This window comes from Mesoplodon mirus (assembly GCF_964341445.2).
Source record: "Mesoplodon mirus genome assembly, chromosome: 7".
NCBI lineage: Eukaryota > Metazoa > Chordata > Mammalia > Artiodactyla > Ziphiidae > Mesoplodon > Mesoplodon mirus.
The window spans coordinates 56,929,150-56,949,976 of NC_138983.1; the positions used below are offsets into that span (position 1 = coordinate 56,929,150).

General features: G+C 51.7%; 1 protein-coding gene across 1 annotated transcript in view; it reads right to left on the minus strand.

Moving 5' to 3' along the window:
- The window catches only part of P2RY6 (pyrimidinergic receptor P2Y6), a 42,228-nt gene that overhangs the window by 12,578 nt on the left and 8,823 nt on the right, over positions 1–20,827 (minus strand). The gene's annotated exons all lie outside the window — the stretch shown is intronic.

Genomic DNA, 20,827 nt, shown 5'->3' on the forward strand with positions numbered 1-20,827 from the left:
GACATATGCTTTGCCATACCAAGCCCTGAGAGCTGCCCCATCACTGCTTCTGTTCCACAGTCTAACCTGCCTCAGGGGCCCCAGAACTTGGCTGCCCTCAACCCCCTAGGACATCCTGCAGAGACTGTCCCATTCATCACCTGGGCTTCATTCCCATGAGCAAGTCCAGTGCTCATGTCCAGGCCCAGGAAACCTAGTAGTGGAGCCCAGAAACCAGGCATGAGGCCAGGAGGCCATAACCATTTCCAAACCTGAGGACAAAGCCCTTTTCCTCCGTCCTGTCTCATTCCCTGCCTGGGGGCTGTGAGGGGAGCATGGCCTCTTCCCTCACCTTCAGATGTCAGCCATGTGGCACTGGGGCCCCATGTGTGGCCAACCCAGTATGGGAGGAGCAGCGCTTTGTGGGCATCTGAGAGGTGGCCTCGGGGGGAAGAGATCAAAGTCAGGGCAGCTGCCAGGCTCAGGGTGTCACGTGGAGGGGTCAGCGGGTGGCACAGGGGGTCCTGCCATGGAGCACGTTTTTGTGTGTGGAGTGTGTATGAAAAACACAGGACAGACCTCATCCCCTTCAGGTGGTCACTCAAACAACACCTTCTGGGTGAGGCCCTCCCCCTCCACTCTAGTGAAAATTGCAACCTCCCACTGGCACACACACGCCTCCGCCTCTGCTGTATTTTTCTCCTTAGCATGTATCATCTTTTTCTTTTCTTCTTTTTTCTTTTGAGACATCAATGGTTTATTGGACAGGGAAGCATGTACCATATTTAAATGTATTATTTTATTTGTTTGCTTATTGTCTGTCTCCTCCCACCAGAACATAAACTCCACCAGGGCAGGGGTTTTCATGTTTTCTTCACTACTGCATCCCCAGTGCCTAGGATGGTGCATGACACATAGTAGGTACTCTATGAAGTATTTGTTGGATGGATGGATGGATGGATAGATGGATGGATGGATGATGGATGGATAGATGGATAGATGAATTTCTAGGGGTAGCTCGAGAACAGAGAAGATATAGGAACAGAAATCTGACTGGGGGCATAGGGGACTTGGCTCAAGGCTGTGTTTTGTTGCAAGCTGCAGTTGGTACTTGCAGCATGTGTTTGTTGGGGATTAGGGGCTGATAGAGACCTGTGGGGCTGCCTCTAACTGGCTGTGTGTGTGAAATTCAGGCTGTGAGCAGTCCAGCTGAGAAGGGTTGAACAGGACATGGCCTGGTGGGCCTGGACTGCCTGCCTCTCCCTCCTGCCCGGTCCAAGGTCTCCATCTCCCCAAACCCCTACACTGGCCCTGCTTTCCCCCAAGAGCCTCCAGCCTCCAAGCCTGCACACCATCACTCCCTTTGCACCAGGGCCTCTGATTTGGAGGCCTCCAGCACCCTGGGCCAGCATCTTCTTGGCCCCTCTCCCTTCCTTTGCCAGCCTGGACCTCCACCCCAGGACCCCAGACTCCTGAGAACACAGCTCATCCATTTGTATCCCTCATTCCTGGTACCAGCAGCCTGCTCAGCCCTGCACTACGGAGCTGAGTGTGATAGAGGAATGTGACTCAGCCCAGGGCCCTGAGGCCCCACAAACTGGTTGCCACCCCACTTGGCTGGGCTCCCAAACTTTCACCTGTCTCAGAGCGGCCTCTCTCCCTTCTTGTCCAAGACTTTGCCCCATCTTTCTTGTCAGGCCTACCCTCAATCCCAGTAGCCCTCAACTCATACTTCAGAGCAAAGGAAGGCCTTTCGAGGGGCCCCCCTTCAACTTCCTGGTCACCTAAATAAATCCAAGCCTGCTTCCCTCTCTCCTCATTCCTCCTATGCCTCAGGCCACCTCCTCCTGTGCGGATCCCCAGCCCCTGCCAGCTCCACCCCTCAGCCCACAACACTTTCCATCCTCACCTCTCACCTTAGCAGCACCTCTTCCTTGACCCTGTGTCTCTCCAGCTGTGTCTTCTTCCTCTCTTCACAATCAAGCTTCTGAACGAGTCCTTGTGCTCTGCCTTACTTCCTCCCTCCCTGCCCCCATATCTCACACCCCTACCCGAGGGCAGGGTAGAGCAGGGAGTCTTTGGGCCCAGCTCAGGGGAGAACGTTGGGCACCCTGTCCTTCTAGGTGAGGCTGGGAGCCTGTGACTGTCTGAGCTCCATCCTAAGGAAATCTCAATCTCAGAAGTGACCTTGATGCAATAGCCTTTTGGAAAAAAACAAGCCACTTCTGTTCGACGTCGCCCCTGCTGAGGCTGGTGCAGGACTGGGGGAGGGGAGCCACCTCTGTGGCTTCCAGAAAAAGGCCTGGACTCTGCTGAGAATTTGGGGTGGAGCTTGGGATAGGCATGGCACCTCCAGAACATCTGTTTAGGTGGGAACTGGGTGATTCTGGAGAGGGTAGGTGAGAGGACTGATACCTCTGCATAGCTCATGATATTGGTTTGAGAAAACATCAGTTGTCTGTATCACAGAACAGGATGGGCTGTGGATCATGGAGCAGGTGTGGGTGGGAGGCACAAAGCTCGCCCAGCTATCCCCCGGCATCACTCCTGATCATACAAAATACGAGGATCCACTCCCGAATGGGTCTCTCCTCAGAGCTCCCTGGAAAACCCAGAATTCTTCAAGCCCATTAATTCTAATTCTCCAAGTCAGTCCCATACACTCTCCGCAATCTACCCCTACCCCTGGGTGGGGTCCAGGTCAGTTAGAGTCAAAAGTCCATTCCTGGCATCTGCACCCCTCTGCCACCCATCACTGCTCCCTCTGCAGAACTTGGTACTTGGCAGACCTGGTTTCCACCCTGGCTCTGCAGCTTATAAACAGTGACTTTAGCTCTCTGAGCTTTAGTGTCCTTAATTATAAAATAGAGATAACCATACCCGTCTCACAGTACTGTTGGGGCTCAAATGCAGGAATGATCTAGAACACCCAGCCCAGAATCTGGTGCAAGCAGGTATTCACTCAGTGGGGCTTTTATTATCACTCATAAATTTATCACAGACCAGCTTAGAAATGGCCTCACTTGCAGTCTTTGCTTATTTACCCACTCACTCACTCGCTTATTCACTCATTCATTCATTTCCCATGCATTTGCAGGGAGCCTTAAAATGTGCAGGGCCTTCACTGGGCTTTGGACCTTGTCCTTGAAAAGCCTCAGCTGGTGGGAAAGACAGATGAGGGGGTCTCTGGGAAGACAAAGGAGGCCCCTATTCTTGCCTGGGTTATCAAGGAAGGCTCCCTGGAGGAAGTGATTCTTTGATGGACTGTGGACAAAGAAGCGGAGGGTGTTCCTCACAGAGAGACCTGCTGGAGATATGAGGGCACGGGTGTCTGCAAGTGTTCGTGTTTGCAGGAGGTGAGGCAGAGAGGTCAACAGAGCTAGGTCCCAATAGGCCTCACTCAAATTGTAGCCAGGCTACAAATTTGGCCTCTGCATTGTGGGCCAAGGAGCCCTCGATGGTTTGTAAAGCAGGGCAGAGGGGTGGGCAGAGTTGAGATTTAGGAGGTTCCTTGTGCTGCTGGATGGAGGATGGACTGGATGTGGTTAGAGTTCAGGTCAGAGACCGTAGCCTGAAGTGGCTGGGACAGGGAGGCTGCAAGGCCAGCTGGTGGTAGGGCCAAATCAGGGGCCTTGAATGTCTGGCTCACAGCAGCCTCTCACCCCTCCTCTGCACACCCCTCCACCAGCCTTGACAGCCATCATGCTAGAAAGACAGATGGGAGGGGTCAGGTTCTCAGAGATACCCTATTCCAGTCCTCAGAACACAGATGAAAGTCCAAGGCCCAGAGCAGCTGAAAGGCTGGTCTACAGCCTTGTAGAGTCTACAGGGATCTTCTACCCCGGAACCTGTTCCCAAGCCTGCTGCATTAGTCTGACCCTCCTCTCCAGGGGAAGCAAGGGTGTGGCTTTGGTAGATGGGGACTCAGAGGAGTCTGGAAGGATGACTTGTTCCAACTGCCTGGGCCGCGTAGGCCCTCCTGTCTCGGACTGGGGAGGGGGGCCTTAGAACTTCCTGAGTTCTCTCCTCTCCTCCTTCACATCCATTTGGCAGCTGAGGAAACTGAGGCCCAGAGAAGAGAGGCATTCGGCTCCCGAGATAAACACAGCTCTCTGGGTCTTGGGATGGATGTCAGGTGTGGGAGACAGAATCCTTGGGTCCTAGCCTCAGCCCTGCTGCTGGGCAACTGGATTCATGATTCCTAAGGACACGCAGCTGGTGAGGGTGGAATGCCTGCCGCACCAGCGTCTGGCCCTGGGCCTGCCCTTGTGCCCAGCACTGTTCCCAAGGCGCTTCTCTTCCATTCCAGCCTCTGGAAGGCATGGCTGAGGAGGACAAAACAGGGAGGAACCACCTGCTCCCAGGAACTGAGGGTCTGGGCTGGTCCCTCCTTTGCCAGAGGAGCCCAGGCCCCACCCTGCCTAAGGGGACAAATGATCCCATCAGCACAGCTCAGCCGAGCTGTGCCTCAGCCCCACAAGCTCTCCCAGGGTGGGCTTGGCAAGGATGCCCAGCCCTGGTCCCTGGCGCTTGCAGACTTGACCAAGCCCCCTCAGTGTCTGGCCTTGCGCTTGACCTGGACCTTACCCAGGGGAGGGGATGGACCGTGGGGAGGGTATGGGATTGCACGGAAGAGACGGGGTTACTAACTGGTTAAAGTGGTCAGTGCTCATCGCATTTCCCCGATGGGAAACCTGAGGCCCCACTTCAAATTAATTACCAAGCCCTGTTTGTTCTCCGTCTTTACACCTGTCAGACTGTCCCCTCCTCTCATCCTGTAGTCCCTGCCTCAACCCAGTCGGCAGCCACTTCATGCTCTGTGTCTTCTATCTCCCCAGGCAATGCATCCCTTTTCTGCAGTTAGAGAAGTCCTTGCTCAGCAAAAACCTAACTTCTTCACTCCCCTGCCTAAGGATTTTATGGCTTAGGGCAAGCCGGGGCCCTGATGACCCCTCTGTTCTCAGCACTAAGGCCTGCCTCTCACACACAACCCACTAGGCCCTGAGCTACCTTCACTTCCTGAGACCAGCTGTGCTCTCCTTTGCAGCCCAGTCAGTGCTGTTTTTGCCCCTGGATTGCCCTCTCCCCACACTGCAGCTGGCAGGCTCCTGCTGGGAACTCAATGACACAGGAGACCCAGGTCCTGCCCTCAGGAGCTCAGCCTAGACAAGGGACATGTATCTGAAGACCCACAATCTGAGGCAGACGTCCTGCTCCAGAGCCCTGTGAGAGACTAGACAGGGAGGGATGGTTCTGCAGGCAGGAAAGGCTCGGTAGAGGAGGTAGCAGTGAAATGGCCAAGTGTGCACAGGGGCAAAGGTCATTTCAGGCAGAGAAAACAGCAATGGCAGAGGCTGGATGAGGCACACTGAAGGATGGTGAACACAGCAGGAGCAGCCAGTATACCAGCAAATGTGGTCAGAAAAGAGTCTCAAACTTGTAATAATAATGATACAAGCACTGAACCCTTACTGGGTGCCAGATATACAATACTCCATTTAATCCTCATAATGACCCTGTGAGATAAGACTGGTATTATCTTCATTTTATACCTCAAGTGGGGAAACCAAGGCACAGAGAGGTTAGCTGACTTGCCTGAGGTAGCACAGGTAGAAGGAATGGCTACTGGGCTATGAACCCAGGCAGTATGGCTACAGAGTCTATATTCTTAGCTCCTACAGTAAGGGCTGGGGTAGGGAGGTTCTCAGGTGGCAGGGAAATCTGGCCCCTCCATTGCTCTGCTCAACCTGCCTCGGACCCAGCTTGCTTAGGCTCACCTGCTCACTAATCACAGGGTCCCATAAACATTGCCTCCTCCAGGAAGTCTTCAGGAACCAACTAAAAGGATTCTCTCTACTTCCAGTAGCCCCCATGGGAAATCTGAGATGAGGCATGTCCTTTCAAACAGAGCCTCCCAACCCCAGCTGTCTATCAGATTCCTAGACCCCTTCTGGGGATGAGTTTGCCTGTCAAGCATCTCTGCCTATAGGGAGCCCCGTACTCCATTCCATGGTAATCTTGTTCATTCAAGGTGGACACCTGAGCCAGAGCTGATCAATCAGAGCATCCATCCAGACCCCTTACCAGTGACTGGTTCAGGGGGAACCAGTTAGAGTCTACCCCAGGATTTTGGTGGAACCAGCATGAAAGTTTCTCTCCCAGGATTATTAGCCATGAGGGCCATGGAAGCCTGGTGCTTCTGGAAAGAACTTGGATGAGAATGTAGGAAGCCAGTAGAAAATCAGGAGAAATGATACAAAAAGAGAGACTGCTGATGGCATCATTGTAATTGCTGAATCTAACCATGTCTGATCTAGGTCTACTTTTGAATTTTCCTTTACATTCACTAATACCGTTCTTGCCCAAATTAGTTGCATTTGTTGCGTGCAATCAAAACAGACCTGACCAATGTGACACCAAAAGCACAGGCAACAAAAGAAAAAATAAATTGGATTCCATCAAAGTTAAAAACTTTTGAGCATCAAAGGACACCATCAACAGAGTAAAAAGGCAACCCACAGAATGGGAGAAAATATTTGTAAATCACACATCTGATATGGGATTAGTATCCAGAATATATAAAGAACTCTTACAACTCAACAACAACAAAAAAACCAATTCAAAAATTGGCAAAAGACTTGAATAGACACTCTCCAAAGAATATATCCAAATGGCTAATAAGCACAGGAAAAGATGCTCAACATCACTAATTGGTAGGGAAATGCAAACCAAAACCATCATGAGATACCACCTCACACTCATCGGGATGGCTATTATAAGAAAAAACATTAAATAACAAGTGTTGGTAAGGATGTGGAGATATTGGAACCCTTGTGCGCTGCTGCTGGGAATGTAAAATGGTGCAGTTGCTGTGAAAAACAATATGGCAGTTCCTCACAAACAAAACAAACATAGAAATACTAAAAGATCCAGCAGTTTCACTTCTAGGTGAAAAGAATTGAAAGCAGAGACTCAAACAGATATTTATATAAATGCCAATGTTCCTAACAGCATTATTATTATTATTTTTTGCGGTACGCGGGCCTCTCACCGTTGGGGCCTCTCCCGTTGCGGAGCACAGGCTCCGGACACGCAGGCTCAGTGGCCATGGCTCACGGGCCCAGCTGCTCCACGGCATGTGGGATCTTTCCGGACCGGGGCATGAACCCGTGTCACCTGCATCGGCAGGCGAACTCTCAACCGCTGCGCCACCAGGGAAGCCCCCTAACAGCATTATTTACAACAGCTTAAAGGTAGAAACAACCTAAGTGTCCACGGATGGAAGAATGGATAAACAAATGGTGGTATATATATACAATGGGATATTATTCAGCCTTAAAGAAGGAAGGAAATTCTGACACATGCTATAACATAGATGAACCTTGAAAACATTATGCTAAGTGAAATAAGCCAGATACAGAAGGACAAATATTGTATGATGCCACTTATATGAGGTACCCGAAATAGTCAAATTCATAGAGACAGAAAGCAGAATAGTGGTTACCTGGGGTTGGGGGAGAGAGAAATGGGGAGTTATTGTTTAATGGGTACAGTGTTTCATTTGGAGATAAAATAGTTCTGGATTTGGATAGTGGTGATGGTCATACAAAAATGTGAATGTGCTTAATGCCACTGAATTGTACATTCAAAAAAGGTTAAAATGTTTTATGTATGGCATAAGAAATATATATTTTATCTTTGCCCCTGGTTCCTCACACAGAGCTCCTAAATCCCTTGGAATTTCCTTAGTGATAGGAGCAACTTTTGTTAAAAGTTGGCTCTTGGCAGGCACCTAGAGAATAGAGAACTTCAGGATGGGGGCTGGTTGCCAGAAAGAACAAACCTTGATTAGAAGCTTAGAACTTTCAGCTCCACCCGCTAACCTCCAGGGAGGGGGGAGGGACTAGAGATTGCATTCAATCACCAATGGCCAATGATATAGTCAATCATGCCTCCAAAATGAAGCCTCCATAAAAAAAATACCCTAAACAACAGTGTTCTGAGAGCTTCTAGGTTGGTGAACACATCAAGGTGCTGGGAGGATGACCCACCCAGAGAGGGATGGATGTTCCTCGCCTCTTACCTTGTCCTATGCATCTCTTCCATTGGCTGTTCCTGAGTTGTATCCTTTATAATAATCTCGTAATAGTTAAAGTGCTTTCCTGGGTTCTGTGGGCCATTCTAGTCAACTATGGAACCTTAGGAGGGGGTCATGGGAACTCCTGATTTATAGCCCATCAGAAGTACAGGAGGCCAGGGACGTGTGACTGACATCTGAAAAGGGGCAGGGGGTGGGAGAGACAACTGAGCCCTTAACCTAAGGGGTCCACGCTTACTCTCAGAGTTGGTGTCAGAATTGGTTGGTGTTACTAATGCTACCTATAAAATAGATAACTAATAAGGACCTACTGTATAACACAGGGAACTCTATTCAATACTCTGTAATGACCTATATGGGAAAAGAATCTAAAAAAGAGTAGATATATGTATATGTATAACTGATTCACTTTGCTGTACAGCAGAAACTAACACAACACTGTAAATCAACTCTACTTCAATTAAAAAGAAAAGAATTGGTTGGTGTTAGGAGGAGAAAACTCCACACATTTTGTGTCAGAAGTGTTGTGAGTAAAAACAGTTCATTTTATGTTATATATATTTTCCCACTAAAAAATGATTAAAGGGACTTCCCTGGTGGCGCAGTGGTTAAGAATCTGCCTGCCAGTGCAGGGGACATGGGTTTGAGCCCTTGTCCGGGAAGATCCCACACGCCACGGAGCAACTAAGCCCGTGCACCACAACTACCGAGCCTGCGCTCTAGAGCCCGCGAGCCACAACTACTGAGCCCACGTGCCACAACTACTGAAGCCGTGTGCCTAGAGCCCGTGCTCTGCAGCAAAGAGAAGCCACTGCAATGAGAAGCACGCCCACCCCAATGAAGAGTAGCTCCCGCTCGCGGCAACTAGAGAAAGCCCGCAAGCAGCGACGAAGACCCGACACAGCCAAAAAAAAATAAATAAATGAAAATAAGTAAGTAATTAAATAAAATGATTAAAAGGGTAAATTTTATGTTATGTATATTGTACCACAATAAAACACAAACAAAAACAGCCCTGACCATCACACCTATGTGTCGGGAGATAATTCTCCATGGGTCTCTCAGATTTTGGCAAGTCTATTAAGCAGAGACAGATTGCCTTTGTTCTAGACCATCTTTTCAAGGGTGTTTGCATAGCAAACAGACTTGGAAGAGAGTGACAGTGTCTCCCTTTGGAGCACAAGGCAGTTTTGTTGGCTGTCTGGTATGACAAAAATAATATCTTCCTTTAGGGCAAAGGTCAGGCAGGCTCACTGCCCATTATAAAGGATCTGAGTTGCCTCAGGTCTAGGTTCTTCCCTTGTAATGAAACGCATTGCATGGGCAGGTATTATCTGGCCTTTACATTACCCTGTGGGAATTGGGGCTTGAGGAACCAGTGCTAATACTGGTATTCTCCCTGCTACTACTGATGTGAGGAACAGAGTTCTTTGTCTCTAACCAGGAGTCTTAGGTCTTCTGCCAGCCTCCATGAAACTGTACTAGGCTAATTTACTAGCCTGTAAGTGTGGTACAGTCTCATGCCCTTCACAATTCTTGATGCTATCTGCATCAGAATCTCGGGTAGGAGATAAAGGAAACTCGTGTTTTTGACAATTCATTATGATAGCCAACTCAGGCTTGTGGGAACCTTGCCCTAGAGCTACACCCTGGAAGAGCTGGTTTCCCTAAGGTGCTGCACTTTTCTCCTCTTAGAGGCTGCTCCTCCCTGTTCGCTCCAGCTGCCAGGAAGCACACAGTTGAGTTTCCCTGACTTCCTACTGTAGGACCAATGTTAGTTTCAACTTCTTTTTAACTGTATATTCCTGCTCCTGTTGTTTTTTAAATTAAGATGTAATTGAACTACCATAAAATTCACCCTTTCAAAGTGTACAGTTCAGAGGTTTTTAGTATACTTTTTTTTTTTTTTTTGCGATACGTGGGCCTCTCACTGTTCTGGCCTCTCCAGTTGCAGAGCACAGGCTCCAGACACTCAGGCTCAGCAGCCATGGCTCATGGACCCAGCCGCTCTGCGGCATGTGGAATCCTCCCGGACCGGGGCACGAACCCGTATCCCCTGCATCGGCAGGCGGACTCTCAACCACTGCACCACCAGGGAAGCCCCACACTATCTTATTTTATCCACTCCATGAGCTGGCCAGGTAGGTTCTATTACCCCATTTCACAAATGGGGAAATTGAGATTCAAAGAAGTTAAATAACTTTTCTGAAATCACACAGCCAGCAAATGCTGGTGTCTTAATTCAAACCCAGGTCTGATTTCAACATCTGATTCCTTTTCCCTGTGCCCTCCACCCCCACCCTGCCCCCCAACGGAAGGCCCTCCAGGAACTTCTGAATGAATGAGTGGCTGATTCTCCTCCTCCGGGCTTGACGAGACAATGTCTTCCCTTTGAGCTGAGATCTGCCCCTCAGGTGCCACAGGTCGGCTCTCTCCTGGGGCCACAGAACAAACCCCAGTCTGTTCCAGGCCACAAAAATCAGCGCTGCCCTGGGAGTCAGGATGCCAGGCTCTGCCCCCACTACTACAGACTTAACCCACCCAGGTTTCAGTACTCCGCCCATGAGTTCTCTAAGCGAAGGACTGGATCTACTCGCCTCTAGGTCCCTGGCATCCAGCACGGGGCTGGGCACAGATGCCACTGACCCAGCTTTGGCCATCTCCACAGACCCACAGCTGAATCTCGCACAGGCCTGCCCTCCCATGGGAGCTGTTAATGACAGGGCTGGCCCTGGGGCAGGGGGAACAGGAAGACACCTCCACATGTCCAGGCCAAGGCACTGGCCCTCACCAGATGTGCCAACAGTCAGAAAGGAACAGTCAGAGCTGGGCCAGCAAATCCCCACCCCAGACTGAAATAGAAACCCATTTCAGAGACAAATGGGGAAATAGCCCCAGGACAAGAGGGGTGGGGGGTGGGTGTCACTGGGGAGGGCCCTGGAGACACAGTTTCCTGAGAGTCTTGACATGTCTCTGCTGCAATGGGTGGGCACTGTCGCCGGGCTCTGCTAACTCACCCCTCCTCTAGGGAGGACAAGTTAGAATTCCAGGTCCCATCCTGGATAATATGCTTTAAGCTCTCTGAACCTCATTTTCCTCAACTGCAAAATGGGGATGATGATAATCTTGGCTGCATTTGCTTTTTTTTTTTTTTTTTTTTTTTGCGGTACGCGGGCCTCTCACCGCTGTGGCCTCTCCCACTGCGGAGCACAGGCTCTGGACGTGCAGGCTCAGCGGCCATGGCTCACGGGCCCCGCCACTCCGTGGCATGTGGGATCTTCCTGGACCGGGGCATGAACCCGTGTCCCCTGCATCGGCAGGCGGACTCTCAGCCACTGCGCCACCAGGGAAGCCCTGCATCTGCTTTTATGTGAAGCACTTAATACATAGTAGGTGCTCAATAAGTGATAGTCATTGTTATTATCGCTTAACCTTCTCTTTCAGCTCAATATTGACTGAGTGATTTATTCATTTGTTCTTTCATTCATTTACGCATTCAGCCAACCAGTCAGCACACACTCGCTAGGTAGGCTGCAAGAGTTAAGGATAAAGATTTTGGAGTTAGGTAGGAGTTGAAACCCCAGCACTGCCACTAGCTGGGCTGGGTAACGTTGGGAAAGCCATTTCCCCTCACTGAGGTTTCATTTCCGTGCCTGTAAAATGGGATTAATGAGAGCACCTGGAGGGTGGGGGTACTGGGATGTTGTGAGGAGCCCGTGGAACAGTGATGTGAGAGTGGCTGGCACAGAGCCTTGCAGGGAAAAATGGGTGGCAGGTGGGCTGTGCAGGGGAGCCAAGCAAGCTGCCAGCCCTGCAGACTGGGCAGCCGGGCCTCCAGGGGCCAGATGAGGGGAGGGCGGGCTGGAGGGGAGAAGAGTGGGCGGGCTCAGAGACAATTGCTAGGTTTCCGGACCACAGGTTGCTCCCTTCTGATAAACTAAGGAGCGGTGAGGAAACATGGAAAAAAGACCGGAAGAAGTTTAGGGGAGAAGAGTCCCAGCCAAACAGGGAGCTTCGGACAGCATGGAGTTACTGCCCCAGCCAGGCCAGGGAACGTGAGCACGCACACCACGCGCACACACGCGCACAAGCTGCTCATTCTCACTCATGCATACACACCTGAGGGCTTGTACACACACACAGAGATGCACCATCAGAGGCACAGCACTTTATAGTTTACAAAGAGCCTTCTCTTTTATCTTCTCCTTTGATACTGAGGGATGGAGAGACTGTCCCTGAATGGTGTAGGACCCATTCTAGAGCTGGCAAGAGATGTGCATCCCTGGTATCTTCCAGAAGCCAGGGCCCATACCACGGGCTGTGCTGCTCAGTTTTTCCCTTGTGGTGGTGTCGTGGGAGTTGAATGGCAACAGAAATGCCAGAAAAGTTTTAACACAGCTCCCTCAGATATACTCGTTCACCCTGCCGCACTCCCCTTTAGCAAATCATACCAGGACTCAGGGACTCACTTTCCCCACCAGTCACATGGAGGCAAGAGCTTTCCTAAGGGCCTCCTCTGTGGACTCCTATCTGGTCCTAATCCTTCCCAGCCTCTTCCCACCACAGGCTCCTGGGGGCACAGCCTCCTCTCTGAGGGTCACTCACCAGCATAGAACACTTAACAGTTTTTCAAAACTCAGAGGGAGATCGTTGTTACCCCCATGTTACAAATTGAGGCCCAGAGAGGGAAAGTGACTCAAACCCAGGCCTGTGTGGCTCCCAGGCCCGCCTGCCCTGTTCCCCTCCTCCACCGCTGCCCAGCCTGGTCCCCAGGTCGCTGTCTCCTCTGCCCTCCGCGCTGCACAGGCTGCAGCTCTAGGTACAACCAGGCCAAGGAAGGGAGGAGGACCCCAAGTCTGCTCCCACTCTCTCTCCAGCTTGCAACGAGCCAAAGTGGCTGCAAGCGGTCCATCTGCCAAGATCGCTGAGCTCTGAGGGGAGGTGGGGTCTTAGCACTCTCAGGGCATGGACCCAGAACACTCACCCAGGAGGGAGTGAGCGCCACGCAGCTCTGTCAAGTGCTGGGGAAAATTCTGACTCCTGGAGCAGTCCCTTTTCTAACCAGTTCTGGTGCCACAAACTGTCACATGCACATCTCAGAGTCGTCCCGAGAGACAGCCAATGAGGAAACCGAGAAATCCGAGGAGGGGAAGTAACTTGCCTCAGCCCAGAGCTGGCAAGCTGGCTGGGACCCAAATCCAGAGCATTCCAGCTCAAGTTCCTAACACCAAGGCTGACCAGCCACTTCCCAGTCACTTTGCCTTCTGAGTGTGCTCACCCCCAGAATGGGTATCATCAATTCAGCCCCGAGGGCTGTTGGGAGGATTGAGTGAGGTGGCATTGAAAGACCAGGGCTTGGGCTTCCCTGGTGGCACAGTGGTTAAGAATCCTCCTGCCAATGCAGGGGACACGGGTTCAAGCACTGGTCCGGGAAGATCCCACATGCTGCGGAGCAACTAAGCCTGTGTGCCACAACTACTAAGCCTGTGCTCTAGAGCCCGCGAGCCACAACTACTGAAGCCCACGCGCCTAGAGCCCGTGCTCTGCAACAAGAGAAGCCACAGCAATGAGAAGCCTGCGCACCACAACGAAGAGTAGCCCTCGCTCTCTGCACCTAGAGAAAGCCTGCATGCAGCAACTCAGCCAAAAAAAGTCCCAACGCAGCCAAAAAAATAAAATAAATAAATTAAAAAAAAAAAGAAAGAAAGACCAGGGCTTGGCCCGGGGTCTTGGCACCCAGCGGATGACCGTCTTCCTCCTCATCTCCACGCGCCACCCCCCTCAGCCGTCTCCTGGCTTTTCTCAAGTCTGAAGAGAGTCCTGGCCCTGCTCATTGCTGCTGCGGGGAATGACTGACCTGGTTTTCTCAGCAGTGCCTGGAAGGTCCATTAAAGGATGTTGAGACCCTGAGATTAATGGTTCTGTTGTCTGGCTCTTGCCCCACAGGTCCAGATGCCCTGCCATCCCCCTGTGGACTGAGTATGGCTCCTGAGATTGAGGGTGATTTGGGGGGAAAAGTCTGAGCCCAGGCCACCATCGCCTTCCCCAGCTCCAATCCATCCTTGAGCTTGGGCTTGATGAGAAGGCAGCCAGGGTGGCTCTGCCTCTGGCCAGTGGTGGGTCTGGGCCAGCCACTCCCCATCCGTAAGATTAGTCCTCCTCTTCCTCTTCCTCCTTTTTCTTTTTTTACAAGTACTTATTGGACACCTACTCTGTGCAGGTAATGTTCAATGCACTTGAGAGCACAAAACTCCCTGCCCATGTAGCACCTACATTCTAGCAGGGGAGACTAGTTTATTTTAGTTAATGAGTAAATATATAGCAGGTCAGGTAGTGATAAGAACTATAGAGAAACATAAGGGAGGTTAAGGGGCAGAGATCCACAGGGCTTGGGGGCACCGTCTGGATTTTCTGGGTCCTCTTCTCACAACACCACCTCCCGCCTAGCCTGGAGGAGACCCCAGACCCTGAGCCCCAACTCTGTGCCTGGCCCTGCCTTGGTGGGTCTCAGCAGCAGGCCAGGGGCCAAGGCGAGGGCTCCCTGGGCACAGGCCGCAGCTCAGGACCACCAAGGCTGCAGTGTGGAGCATCCTGAGCCTGCCTTCCACTCGCAGCCTGCAGAAGCTTTCCCCAGGCTCGGCGGAGAGGGAGTACATCCTCCAACCAACCCCGGTGTTTCATTGTAGAGACAGGGTGCTGGGCCCAGAGAGGGGCAGGGACTTGCCTGGATCACACAGCAAGGCAAAGGTGTCTTGTCCCCCTCCTGCCCTCTCCTCTGGCATGTCCACAATGGTGCACTAAGGGCTGAGCCTCAGCAGAGCACTGGCCTGTGAGGGACTGCCTGTGTCCTCAGCCTGCGCCATCCTCCCAGCTCTGACAGACCAAACTCTCCTTCTCTCAGCCCCAGGAGGTTGAAGCCACTTCCCCTCAGCCCAACCTCAAGAGGTTAGAATTTTGGTCGACTGCCTCATCTTGCTCAGATGTGATTTCAGGTGGGTCCTACCCCTCTCTGGGCCTCAGTTCCCTCATCTGCCAAATGGAGGAAATGAAGGCACCTGCATCTCGGGCCTGTCAATGAAGAATGAGCAAGACACTAGCAAGAAGGCAGTTTACAAACTTTTAGGTACTACTCCAACCACAGAGGTTGTTATATGTTCAACATTCCTGTTTATCTGAAAACGAGCCTCCTCAGGCTTGTGGGGCCCTGAGGCAACCCCCAGAGCAGGGCCTTGACCCTTGATGGGAAATAAGTGAAAATTCCACAGAACCAGTTCTACAGAAAAGACAAAAACACCCCTGCTCCCAACCAGCAGGCCAGCAGCTGACAGGAAAAGCCCTTTCTCTGTCCTTGTGGTGAGAAGGTGAGCAGGGAGACACGGGAAGGGACAAGCCTGGGAGGCCTGGGAAAGCTTATTCCAGGAGAAGGTATAAGCCTGAGGTAACTGTAAGCCTCAAGTCCCAGGCTGGGAGAGGACGTACCTACACGAATGGCAGGTACATGCATGTCTACATGGCAGGGGTGGTGTCAGCTATGTGTGGGTCTGACCTGGAAGAGGCACATGTATTCACAGGGGTGCATGTGTTCGGAATTGCACCCATGTGTATACGGTACACATGTGTGTCTGTGTGAGTGGCCCTGGAGTGTGTACATATACACGTGTGTTTGCCTGTGCTTGTGTCTCTGCATGTAATGCACACATGGGCCCACTCCTGGGGTGCCCACAAACCCCCAGTTTAGAGGCCTTGTTTTCCCAGGCTCAGCAATCCTTGCCACAATCCCAGGCAGGCCCAGATGCCGTGGAAGATTTGTGGGGTTCCTGGTCACAGCAGGCTCTCAATTTCCGTGGGGAACAAAAGCCGTTACACAAGAGGAGGAGGAAGGCTTAGAGGATTAACTGGGCCTGCTCAGCCCTGGATATAGGCTTCTCATAGTGGGGGAGGGGTGTGCCCAAGGCTGAAGCCCTCCTCCTGGGGTCCTCAGACCCTCTGCTGCCTGTGGGCACTGACCCCTTCACAGCTATCCTCCTGCCCTCAATCACTGGCAGGAACTCCTGTCCAGGTACAATAGTCAAGCACTTTACAGTTTACAAGGATTCTATCCACAGTCACGTTCTCACAGAGTAGACTGAAGTGTGGACTTCGCACAAAAGCTTTGGCATCCTCTGAGAGCAGGTCAGGAATGTGCCTGGAGGCCTCACCTTGACCAGGTGAATCAGATCCTTAAGGGTTTCAGGCAGACATTGACTTTTGAGAAGCACTGATATAGAATACTCCATACAGAGCCAGCCCCTCGTCCTCCAGGTTCTCCCAGGATGGCTAAGACCCATTCAAGTAATCTATACTGGCAAACACAGTGCTTACCACAGTGCTTATACTATCTCATTTAATCCTCATAAACCCATGCAAAGTAGGTACCATTAGTATCCTCATATTACAGATGGGAAAGGGAAGCACACTGAGTGGTTAAGTAACTTGCCCAAGGTTCATGTAGCTAGTAGTAGCAGAGCCAGGATTTGAACACTGCTTCATTCAGCTGCAATGTCTCCATGTCTGGGTGGGAGTCAGTATGGTGGGAGAGGCAAGGAAAAAAAAGCGAAAAATCCAAGAAGCCAATGGAAGTTCTCATAAGAACCTAGGGAATAGCAGATTTTACTTACGGATTGCTTTAGAATTTCCAAGCCCATAAAAGGCTGGAAGCAGCTCAGACAAAAGCCACATATGCCACATGATCCCATTAGAGGCAGAGCAGTTATACAGTAGCAGAAACCTAGACTAAGATGGTGATTGAGCTTCCTGGCAGCCAAAGTAAGAGGTGGGAGGTGGGGAGGCTGTGAGGATTCCAGAGCTGGGCCAGAGTCACAGGGCTGGAGACAAGGGGACCACTAGAGAGATATTTGGGAGGCAGGTTCAGTGGGGCTTGATAAGTGAATGGGAGAAATGGGGAATAAGGAGAAATGAGGAAGAAGCCCAGGATACACCCAAACTCCTCCTTCCTGCCAGGGTGGCTGGAGGACAGAGAGCACACAGGCAAGAAGTGGGCACAATGCCCCACACAGCAGGTGCCTGGTGAGTGTGTGCTACCTGCCCCCCGTTTTCATTCATGCCAACACCTGCTCAGACCTGGGCCACTCCCCTCCTCCCCCAGCCTCACATGGCCTGGGGGCTCAGGACCCTTCTGGCTCTACTCTTCCACCAATCTCCTGGGGGCTCCTGCTTACCTTCCCAGCCTCCAGAGCCACTGCCCCTGAAGCTACAGTTCCTTCCTTCAATCATCAGCTCGGGGGCTGGGGGGTGATTATGGGGAAATAATCAGGGAGAGCATCGTGAATCAGCAGGCCTGCTGCCCAGGGCTCAGGGCAGGGCTGGCAGTGGAAATGCTGCAGGGCAAACGGTGACACCCAAGGAGTTCCCACCGCCCAATCTCTTAAACTCTCCAGCAATCCAGGTCTGTGCCAGAGGAAACCGCCCCCACCCCTCCACCCCACCCCCCAGTTCTTTATGTTCTGCGACCAGTTTCTCAGATGTGGGCTGAGGCTGAGTGGGGAGGAGGGAAGGGGTTCATAATCATGGTGCCTTAGGCTATATTTTCACACATTTTCATCTGATCATTCATTTGTTCATTCCCTCCTCCCTCATTCAACTAATGTTTATAGACTTGTCCAAGGACCATGACAGTGATGATGTCCCCAGTGGTCAGAGAGAGAGGTCAGGGAGTTTTAGTCCTGTGTGCTAGATTGCCAGAGGAGGAAAGTGAGGCCTGGAAAGGGAAAGTGACTGGTCCAAAGTCACACAGCTGAAGCGGGGACTGGCCCTCGGCTCTCCACTTGCCAGCCCATGCTGAGTTCAAACACGACTGCGCATTAAAGGCGCTGTTCTTACTAACACCACAGGAATCTTTTCTACAAGAGCTACTCCAAGCACCTCCATTGCCCCGATGAGGAGGAACCTCTGGGTTCACTGTCAGCCCTCCCAGGAAGCATATGGCCATGGACCAAGGACTTCCCTCAACACATAGGAGCAGGTCCAGTGCTTGTGGCTGGCTGTGGAGGGCCCTTTCCTGGGGGCTTCTCAAATAGCTGCAGAAGTGACCTCTAGTATACCTTTCCTGGTAGTTTATAAACTTGAAAGTGTCAGACTGCCAGACTGGTCAGAATCCTTGAACACTTGAGCTGGAATCAGGGAATGTTATAGCTGGAGAATAGAAAGTTGGAGTTTGGATTATAGACTCTTAGAATGTTTGAGCTGAGATTACAGAGTCTTAGTGCTAGGGCTGTAGAATCATAAATAATTATAGCTGGAATTATGGATCAAAGGAAATCAGGGACAGAAATGATGCCAACATTACTCCATCCCCCCCCCCCCCGACAGCTGAGAAGAGAGAACTGGCCTTGTCACCCAGCCAGTGGTGGCTGGGCCAGGCCTTCTGCTGCCCAACTGGGCTCTGTCCTCCAGATCTCCTGGAGCAGCATCCAGGGCCTCTGGGGCTGAAGCACTCCTTGCCTGGGGACAGTGGGGACAGTGGTCTGCCACTCCCCTAGCCCAAGCCTCTCTGTCAGCCCATCACAGCACCCTGCCACCAAGGCGGATATATTTAGGTGTCTTCCCTAAATATGTTTCCACAGCTCTGGATACTGCCTTCTATGTCACCTCCTTCTCCAAGGCCTCTGGGCACTTTCTCTAAACTGACCCAATGAAGTCACCAGGAACAAGGGCTCTTGCTCTGCCAATGCAAATATTTCTCCCCCAAAACGAAGCCCAGCCTGAGGGGTCTCCTGGTTCGCTTTGGTCTGGAACTCAGACCCACCTGCTCTGACTCTGATGTTGCAGCATTCCTCTAACTTCCAGGGCCTGCTTTGGCCCAAGGACCACACATCCCTAATCCTCCTCTTCTTAACTTTCCTCATTCCAGGCAGAGGGCACTCCTGCCCCGGTCCCTGCCAGTCCCCAAACACACACACACAAACACACGCGTACACACTCGAGGGCACAGGCCAGCATTTTTCTGTTCCTCCCATGTTTGTCAGGAAAGAGGCCTCCATCCAAGCTCCATGCCTGCCCTGGCAGCTCTCCCTTCAGCCTCTCTCCCACGCCCCATCCCAGACCTTGCCAGAGACTCAACATCTTCCCCTTTCAGACTGCATCTTCCCAGGAGCCAGAGAGTCACTGAGAGTTCAACAGCGATAGAGGTTGGGGACAGGAAGGGATCCTTCAGACATACTTAAGTGGGAGACTCTCAAATTCCCACCTGCCCAGCTCATGGGAAATCACTGGCTCTGTGGAAACGGAGAGTTCTTAGAGCAGGAAGGGACAGCTTATGTGGCGGCTCCACCACTGTCATTATAGTTTTACAACCTGTTAAGGGTTGTTCTATGGCAAGCACTTCATAGCCAGGAACTCAGTCCATCCTCACAATAACCCTACAAGGCAAATACTAATAATGTCTCCATTTTACAAAGGAAGACACTGAGGCACAGAAAGGTTTTGCCCTAAGTCCTACATGTAGAGAGTGCCAGAGGTGGGATTTAAACCAGGCTTGGATAACATAACCACCTTGACAGTCCCAGGTGGTGGCTTGCTATAGGAACCCCCTTCACCATGGTCCCCTGGGGTCCTGCAGCCTCTTCCTGCCCAGTCAGTGCAGAAAAGGTGAGAACCTCACTGATGGTCACAGCTCCTCCTGAGAAGCCCAGCTTCCCTGCCCCTGCATTAGAAATGACAGACAGACCCCACCACAGTTCCCCCATGCAGGACACATCCCCACGTCCCTGTGACCCCTTCCTTTACACACAGTGCACATGGCCATACACAACTCCAGCTTCCCACCACACAACTCGGCTGCACACCTGCACACACAGCAAACAGCACACACCAGACATGCTGCCACACTCCCCCAGGAGGTCTAAGTCCTGCTATCTCAGTTTGGAGGACAGCCAGCGGAGTCCTCCTACTTTACAGGTGCCGAGGGGCCCCCAGCAGGATAAACCCAGCTCACCACCAAGCCTTGAGTCAACTCACTGGATGGGAACTTACCAGAACAATATTTTTACATTAGAACAAATGCAAAAATATTACAGAGAGGAATGCAAAGTCCCCATGAATTTTGAAGATTAAACAATGAGACTTCAAAGAATCTTCGTGTGTGTGTGCCCGCGCGCACACCCACGTTGCCTGTGGGAGGGTGAGCACGGGACTAGCTGTACTTCCTCCACCCAGGTCCAGGGTGAGCTCTCACTCTCCCAAGCCCTTAAGGGTGCTGGGTGGAAAAGTCAGAACCACCCTAGGGAACATTTCATGGGAAATGTTCTGTCATAGTAAGAGCTGCACAAATGCTTCTCGTCTTCCATTATTTGGCTCCGCACACTACACAGAGCCATGGATGTGCCACACACAGAACACGCCTCTCACAACAGGCACCACATGCATGCATGCACCATCGTGTGATTGCTCTCACCACACAGTGGGCACACACCCTGGGCACACACGTGGAACCCCCGGGTTACCCTGACACAGTCAGTCATGGCTATAGGTAGGTACCACACTTCTTGCACGCAGACAACACCACAATTCATTGGTCACACTCGACACACCTAGCACACACCACATACTAACTGCACACAACCCAGTACACACACATTGCCCACACTAATCTCTTACACACTGCCCATGACACACCCACCACACCCCTTCCCCCACGTACACACCCACTCCCCCCGGGGAACCCCACCTGGGGCCCGCAACGCGAGCCTGGCG